Raw genomic sequence first — 9,619 nt, 5'->3', positions numbered from 1 at the left:
AGTAGTCTGACAATGACACATTCTGCTTGAGTTGCTTATGATTTGGACTAATCTAAAGCGGCATTGTTGGCTGCTAGAAGCGGGTAGTTAATTAAACACAGAGGAGATAATTAAGATGAGACGACTGTGTGGATCACTGGTCAGTCTGCCATTATTTGGGGGACGGGCCTGGCAGGTGGCACAGCACTCTGTCAGGTGACAGCTCACAGCCTGCGCAGCAGATCAGATCACATGATAGCAGTCAGCTCACTGTGGTTCCCCCTGGTACAACCCCCTACAGTTACAGTGAAAACCTTAGTTCAAACAAGGCCTCATTTCTGGGCAGCTTTGAGAATGACTTTCCAGCTATTTAGTTGCTGGCTGGTCACGTGCCTGGGGCAGGGGAGAGGCAGGGGTAAAGGGGAGTGTCAGGGCTGAAGCAGATCACACTCCAGCACAAGCCAAGCACTAATGAGGGTGAGGCTGGGGACAGARGACGGCCATGTGATTACATTTAGATCTGGGGGGAGATCTTGACCCGTGGTGGCCCGCATCTAAGTGACATTTACCCAGGATAACCACACTGCAGCTGAGGCTTATTAACCTTTAATAGACCTGAGCACCTCCGCACATCTTACTTGGCAAATGGATTATTAAATAGACCAACTTCAACATGTAGGCTATTTTGGGAAGTCCCGTGACCATCTGTGCACTAGCTTCGTGTAGGGGTTAAGTGTAGCAAAGTAGTAATCTTTTTCAATATTCCTCTAGCGACATTATTTGAGACTTGTAGAGCACCGTCCCACAAGTACCAATGGTTCCCTGCAGGGAAATAATCTGGCATACTTTCAGGAAGTCAATTTCCAGAAATGATATCCTGATTCCCTTCATAAATTGCAAAGTATAATTTCCTTACTTCAGCAATTTGGACCATTCACCTGAACATGGAAGGAAAGCATGGATATCGAACAATTGTAGCTATCTCCTACACAATAAACAATAAATATCACATTTAAATGGTTCAAATCTGGATCACGTTTGTTTTCAAATGATGTCAATGCGCTGCCAGACAGACTGGGATTCTTCTTCTTAATAAAAAAAAACCCCACAGAATGCATAAAAAGACGACAGGAAAAGCTCCAGGCCTATTATCATGCTTGTAACAACCATACCTCTGACTCCTATGTCTGAAATGCTATATAGCTGATTTTCCACCCAAGCCAAAAGTCTTTTAAGTCATGTGTTTAAGTGTGCTGTATCCACAGAGCCTGGGGTGCTTTGCCATGTCAAATCAATGCTTTCGAGTCGTGGAGAAGTCAGTCATATTTCACTCGGTTCTGCATTTAGGAGTAAGTGGATCATACTTTAGGCATTGCCATGCTTGTGTGGCAAAGGCGTTCTCATATTCAAATAGGAGATTATGGCACAGCGAGTGAGCAATGTCACCTAAGAGCAATGACCTACATTATGTATAGCGTTCCTCAGGAGCCAGTGGCTTTACTCTGCCACCACCACTCAACGCTGGTCACCATCTCCAGGTCTGAGACCATGCCCTTGAGCCAAATATGGGCTCCAGCTTAAATTAACAATGCATAGAAGAAACGTTAGCATCGGGTAATATAGTAAACGTTGAGCATCAAGCCTTTTTGTGTTGTGTACACAAAAAATGTCACCTAATAGATATCTAGATAAGTATATTTGATAACGGGGCTTCACTGAGATGTATAGACACTCCAAGAAATCTTTGGCATTTCTCAACCCTCACATTCCCAATATTTGACTCCATGATGTGAAGAAATGCGATGCAGATATGAATTTGTCAGTAGACTGTTACTTGCGCACTGTCAATAAAGATGACCGACAAGCATTCTGAAACAGAGTTCAGAGCCACAAGTCCCATACATCGGAGATTGCATGGTGACATGRGTCTTTAATAACGCAAACTGATGGGCACAAAAGGCCTTACCAATGAAATCTGGAGTGAAATACAGCACCTTGAATGTCAGCATAAACATGCAGGTAACTGCCTAAATAAAGGAAACACTTGAGTAGATAGGTATTATACGTATCAGCTAACCACATATAGTATAGCAGTCTTATGCCTGACTGCATAGTCGATGATGTGACATTAAACCATTGGTTGAGCCATGCAACGTCTGAGCAGGGGAGTGCGACCATGATGTGGTTAGCTGACAGGTAAAATACCTGTCCAGGTGTTGTAAGATCTGGCAGGTGTCTGCAATGTTTGAGCAGAGGAACGTGCCCATTGAGATGAGAGCGATGCAAGACTTTGCTCTCACACAGTCACACAGAGTACCTGTGCATGTGCACGGTTGCGCTTCACACTGCTACAAAGTGGTAGCTACAGGACCAAAACAGTAGAGAAGTTTAGCCTCGCGCTTCAACGCTCCTGGGTTGTTTGAGGAAATTGACCCACTGCTACTGTTATCTTGGTGCTTCTACGTCATCTTACTGAGTCTACCTTTAAAACCTGACCAAACCTAACATACTGTATGACCTCTCCTTATAGATTACTGCCCCACAGTGCCAAGAAGTGACATCCCCAAAAAATACTAAAACTACACAACACATAAATGGCTCCTAACCTTCCACGCATAGGCGACTTTATGTCCATAACACTAAAACTGAAACTAAATAATATAAAAACGAAATAGATTTTGTTTATGAAACTTAAAGTAAATAAAAATGAGTAAATCAGATCTGAAAACTTACTGAAGTTAAACTGAATTTCAAATACAATTCTTCAAACTAATAGAAATAAAAACTATCATAAAAACACAAAATTATAATAACCTTGGTAGTTGTAGTAGTAGTACATTGACTGTGTAAAAGTAGCCTAATAGTAATAGATGTAGATTGGTAGGTTTAGCTGTGCTAAGTAGGGTAGCTATTGTCGTGTTTAGTGAGTTTCTAGTTTCAAAGTTTGTCACGTGCACAGGATACAGCAGGTGTAAAATAATACAGTGAAATTAATACTTGCAAGTTATTTCCCAACAATACAGAATATAATAAAAAATATATCAAATAATTATAGAAAAAGATAACACGAGGAATAAATACACAATGAGCAATGATAGCTTGGCTATATACATGGGGTAGTACCGCGTCGATGTGCAGGGGAGCGATGTAATTGAGGTAGATACAGTATGTACATATAGGTAGGGATACCTATATGTCAACAGGACAGACAAACCGTAACAGCGTATGTGATGAGTCAAGAGTGCCAATGCAGATAGTTAAATAGTTAACCAATACCTACCCTGACTAACTATTTAGCATTTTTACGGCTTGGAGTTAGAAGCTGTTCAGGGTCCTGTTGGTTCCAGACTTGCCATGAGGTATCAGAGAGAACAGTCTATGACTTGGGTGGCTGAAGTCTTTGACCATTTTTAGGGCATTCATCTGACACTGACTGGTATAGAGGTCATGGATGGCAGGGAGCTCGGCCCCAGAAATGTACTGGGCCGTGCGTACTACCCTCTGTAGCACCTTGCGGTCGGATGCCAAGCAGTTGCCATACCAAACGGCGATGCAGCCAGTCAAGATGCTCTCAATGGTGCAGCTGTAGAACTTTGAGGATCTGAGGGAATATGGCGAATCTTTTCAGCCTCCTGAAAGGGAAGAGGCGTTGTCGTTCCCTCTTCACGACTGTGTTGGTGTGTGTGGACCATGATAATTCCTTAATGATGTGGACACCGAGAGATTGAAGCTCTCAACACGCTCCACTACAGCCCCGTTGATGTGGATGGGGGCGTGCTCAGCCCTCCGGTTCCTGTAGTTCACAATCAGCTCCTTTGTCTTGCTGACGTTGAGGGAGAGGTTGTTGTCCTGGCACCACACTGCCAGGTCTCGGACCTCCTCCCTCTAGGCAGTCTCATCGTCCTCGGTGATCAGGCCTAACACCGCTGTGTTGTCAGCAAACTTTATGAAGGTGTTGGAGTCGTGCGCAGGGAGTACAGGAGGGAATTAAGCAAGCACCCCTGAGGGGCCCCGTGTTGAGGGTCAGCATGGCGGATGTGTTTTTGCCTAACCTCACCACCTGGGGGCTGCCCATCAGGAAGCATCATTGCCGGGGTTCAGCTGTGTTCCCACTGTGCCACCATTGTGCACATTGCCCTAGGATGAGCTACTTTTGTAATGTTTACCATGCTTGCCAAATCAGACTCAAAATCAAACCGCTCATGCAATATAATATGCTTTGATGTATTTTACCATTTGTAATGATGTTGACTACTTTAAACGTCTTCTCCAGAACCGCTGGACCGATCAGCACCTAATTTGGTATACAGCATCTATGGATGCACATCCTCAAATATATTCTAAAACCCTAGCTAAAACAATATGGCCGCTATGAGCCGATGGCTTGCATGAATGGTTTTTCCTGTCCAACAGCGCCACAATGTGGCCAAAGTCAACCATACTGTACAGGTTAGCTAGACTCATATCCTTGAGCATGTGCGCCAAATTTCATAACTGAGTCAAGCAGATCAAGAGCGTCACTGTGTAGTTGATATGAAAGTACTTGCATATGTTGAGTCTTCACAGTGTTTGCAACGCGTGTACCAAGATGTGTTAAAATACAAATATCCGTGACTGACTTATGTGCCAGACCACGCCCAAGTGAATGTTTATTGGTCAGTAGCGGCCATGCTGTTTGACATACCTTGGTCCATAGAGGCCAGATATCAAGTTTAGTGCAGATCGGTCATTCCCTGCCAGAAGAGTAGCGTTGTTTTTCAATAAAATCCTAAATGCCGGAAAATCTATCACGGCAGACTTTATGGGTCCTTGAGGCAAATGTGTTTCTTGTGAGGAGAGGGACCTGCATACCACATTTCAGGACTCTAGTGCAAACAGGGTGAGTGGTGTGGCCTTTCAAAGTTAGCATTTTCAATCGCTTGTTATAGTGCCACCATTTTGCCAATTGGCATGGCATGAGAGGGTGTGGCCCATGGGCCTTTACCATCATGTCAAGTTGGGTTGTCCTAGGCCTTACCATCTCACAGGAATTGGCATGTTATTTTCCTTGGAGGGGGGGAGAACCCGGAATAATAATAAACAGCAACAAATATAATAGGGTTGCATCAGCTCAGTCATTAACATAGCAGCAGTGTTAGTGATTGATGGGTGTGTGAATGGTGATGTGAGTGTGTGTGCATGGTGAAAGAGTATGCGCGCAAGAGTGTCAATGTAGGTGAGTGTGACGTGTGGGTAGAGACCAGAGTGTGTGCATAGAGTCAGTGCAGATAGTCTGTGGATGAGGGTGGGCAGTCATTGTCAGCATTTCAAGAGTCTTATTGCTTGGGATAGAAGCTGTCTCGGAGAGTGTTGGTTTGAGACCCGATCGCCTGCCGGAGGGTGGCAGAGGGAAAAGTCCATAACTGGGGTGGCTGGAGTCTCTGGCAATTTTTCAGGCCATCCTCTGACACCGCCTTCCTGTGTTAGGTTGTTAGAGTGGGTTAATTTAGTGGGTTGGAGTGAGCTGTGGGGCATAATCTGTCTTGGAATGTGTTCCCCTAGTGCTATAATTATTTWAAAAATTGAAAGGCCCATTGTAGTTAATTTAACAGTGGGAAGTTAGCTTAATGAAAGTAGCTGATGCAGTTATTAAAACAGCTGTACCTCTTGATTGGTAGATGATTGGTTATTTCTGTTCTGATTTCACATTTGAATAGCATGGAATCAGACCAAGATTTCATACCCTCTAAGTTTGTCTAAGTTTAGAGAAAATGTAGTTGATTTGGTTACTAAATCAGCTGTATAATTTGATTGGTAGAAGATAGCTGTTCTGATTTCAGATTTGACTAGCAGAGAAGTAAACTAAGTTTTTGACTGAGTTGTTGGGAAAGTGGTCAGAGCTGATTTGTGTCAAAAGTGACATTGTTAACAGTAAATAAAGGGTTGGAAGTCATGGGAGTTAACAATGGGGGCTTTAGAATGTTGAAGAAATCCAATTAAAGTGGAGGAAGTATTTTTAGGAGGCTAAAAATCGTATTTTACGAGAAACCTATTCCAGACCAGTCTGCACGTTTTAAAGTTTGAATGGAGTTTCTAGCTTAAAACGGTGTAAGAGGACCAGCGTTCCAAATAACTAAGTCAGAATTAAGTTGTACATTATTTAAAGTGGAACTGCTGTCGCAAGTTCCTTTAATAAGAGCTGACATGAAACATGTTAGCCCTGGGCTAATTACTGCCCTAGGTTAAGTATAGCCCGGGGCTAAGACTGCACTGCACTGCACTCAACCTTACAGCACATAATGCAGTGTTGTAGTGTGAGGGAGAGTCAACAGCTATTTCCTAATGGGCCCAAAGCAGGCTTTCTTTCATGCATATCCTCAACATGTTAGATAAATGAAAGCGTACAATAACCATAAAACATAGTTTGGGTTTAATGCTCCAAAGTCATGCAAAAGTGTACCAGCATCAGACGGCTGGTAAGAGGCTCAACTAAAGTCACAGACATTCATCATGGCTTTTACCCTATCAAAGTCTAATCTGTCGGGGATTTCATGTGTGTTAACACAGCTACAAACGCAGAGAGCAAACACTTCGACAACAGTGCATAAATGTCTCGATATATTAAACAACCAGACAATAAACAACCTATTCAATTCCAGGGATTTGCATGKGAAATGGGAGTATTAGTGAACACAGACATCCTCAATATCTACTTTCAGAAGAAGACTGACTTCAAACATTATCCTGTGAGTGAGAGGAAAGGAGAAGAGAGCCAAGCCTGACAGAGAGAGAGCCATGTCTTCCTCTCAGTTTTGGGCATATCTGTGCTCACAATATCAAAGATTAGTACAGTGTCACCACAGATCTGCAATAAGCTAATTGCTTAATTAGCTGACCCAATTCGATAAGCTTCTTTTAGCATATTAACAAGAGCTACGTAACACATTGCTGTGATTCATGACGACTGGGTTTATTTATGGGGTTTACAATTATGAGGGTGAAATACAAAACGTTATGGTCAATAATGCTCCTTTCATGAAAGTTCTGTAAAATAACATGTGTTCATGTAAAACATTTCCAGTCCATCACATATTCATGATTATAATGCTCAGACTACTTGATATGCACAGCTACTTTACGTCCGCTATGCGTCAGTGTCGGTGTGTTCCCGTTGAAACAATTAAGTTGAATCTGGGAATGATTTCACTGCACTCGCAATAATTCTGGACAATGGAGCATGAGGGTTAAACATAAAAATAATTTTCTTATTAGGTTGAAATGGATTAATTTACATTTTCTCCTCYCATACTTTACATATARTGTATGATCTCTTGCACAGCACAGGGAGGTCTGGGTAAAAGAGCACTATTTGTATAAGATGAACTCATCTATATGCTAATTCATTGGCATGTAGACCTGCTTCATTTCTCTGATTCATTCCTGTTTACCTATTAGCTGTTATAGATGCAAAAGGAAATTGGAATATTAAAAACCAAAAAGCTGAGGGCTACAAAGCATTAGCAGTACATCACCTGTTATTATAGTCGTATTAGGGTGCCATTGTTGGCCTTTGTTTAAGCTGCACCCAAGAGCCAGGCTCCAAGTGAGGTTTCGTAAATAAAATGAGCCATCCCTTTAGTTAAGTGGGACCTGGTGCACCTGACAAACCATAATGAGGTTTCAAATGTACCTAAGCCGAGACAATGTCATGTGGAAACGGGTCCAAAGCCTGTCTTAATATGTAGCAAAGGTTTCTTTTCAGGGGGGCAGTCAAACGTAGTGTCTCAAAGCAACTCTGTTACACTTGCTTAGTACTACAGTGCAAGTTGAATACAACTACCTTTACTAAAACGACACATGGCWACACCAACATGGGCTTATATGGGAGATGCGACAGATCATATTACAACCAGAGCCTAAATGCTAATGTAATTTCACATGAACTGGGCTTAAAGAGATCCAATCGACCATTCGCTGATACCCACTTCCGTTGTGTTTAAGAGGATGACAACCTCCCTCTTATTGTCTAAGTAATTCACCAGAATTGCCACTTATAGCCGCTCAGAGTCGTACGTTTCATCTCGGAGCTTCCTCTGGTCTTTGTTACTCATCCCATTCCGACTTCCTTCCGAAAACGCCACCACTTCATTAACCTTGCCAGGCGAGAGATAAGACAGGCATTGCATCAAAGCAGTCTGCCCACAGAGAGAGAGAGAGAACAGAGCCCAGCCTCTCCACTACACAGCAGCCTTCACACACCCAAGCAGAGACACTCCACAGACGTATGCGAAACTCAGAAGGAGCTTGTGTCCTAAACTGTGTCACTCATAGGCTGTCTGAGAAACTAACAACTAAATATCCGTTATGTTTTGAACAGTATTGAGTGAGAAGTGTGTTTTTTGTTTGAAAGCAAGGTGAACTTCCCGCATTGCACTGTACACAATTGGAGCACTTTCCGGAACACATCCAGGAGTCTGAGGGGACATATTGTACCATACTGTAAAGAGTGCTCAGTTACACAGAAACACTGTCGATGTTGCATTGACCTCTAACCTTAGAGGCATGGACATGAAAGGAATGCTTGATGGAAAAGGCAGTGGAAAATAACTATTACCAAATTAAGTAATTGCCTGACAGCAATAATTACTGTAGCAACATAATACAAATATTTATTAAAATCATTTACAAGACTTCTATTTCTACTACACGTTTGTTTTACTAAATCGCCCTGCCCACAATTTCTGAAAAGAATAAAGGGTAGAAAATTATTTTCCTTTGGAGGAAACTGCAAATCCCTGTCTGGATTCTGTTAAAAGGCTTAAAATGTCACTAAATGCCAGGGCTGAGACTCCTGCTAACATGTAGGTCTTTAAGACAAGATGTTAAAGCGTTGAAAGTTACCTGAAATTGATGAGGTTAATATTCTTATCGCAAACTGAGGGGTTCTGTGAAAAGGTAGACGGCACCCTAACCCTTCATATTAGAGGGTATCAAACAGGACTTATGCAGTGTAAACAGCAATTACTCATTGAATTGTTTATCATAGTCTTTAGATAGTGGAATACACCGGCATAATTCAAAGAAATGAAATATTGTGGAGAAGACGTCACTGTCTTCATATGGGGGTATTACTGAAACATTACACCAARCAAACTGTTCTTGCATAGCAGACTGGAATTCAACATTAAATCACTTAATACATCCCTTTACTGAACATCTGAAATGKCAAATATGRCCACAGCGGCATCTCACTTATGATTAGCACCCTTTCAGATATCAAAAAGGACCAAAGGCCAAATTCTGTTCCTAGGTTTCTTTGGAGACCATCCTCTCTGGGTTTTCAGCCCAATGTGAATCACAGGTAAAATACAGTGAAGTCCGTCATCCACCGAGCCAGCACATAGTCTGAGGAGAGTGAGACATTCTGGCATCTATTAAGACTTACGTTATGTATATTGTGTTGTGAGGGGAATTTTACTGATCCACAAAACCAGCAGGAAAAGGATAAGTGTGAGAGTTATAAGACCCTGTGGTGAAGCAACTGCATTGCAGAATCGCTGTTAAGTTAAAAGTTGCTGTGGCATTGAGCAGAAAGTCAGGCAGAATCCTGCATGCCCACTGATAACATGGTTGGATTAGGGATGTTTAAGGGAAGTGAAAA

Source organism: Salvelinus sp. IW2-2015, linkage group LG20 (genome assembly GCF_002910315.2).
Source record: "Salvelinus sp. IW2-2015 linkage group LG20, ASM291031v2, whole genome shotgun sequence".
Taxonomy (NCBI): domain Eukaryota; kingdom Metazoa; phylum Chordata; class Actinopteri; order Salmoniformes; family Salmonidae; genus Salvelinus; species Salvelinus sp. IW2-2015.
This window is presented reverse-complemented; position numbering follows the sequence as displayed.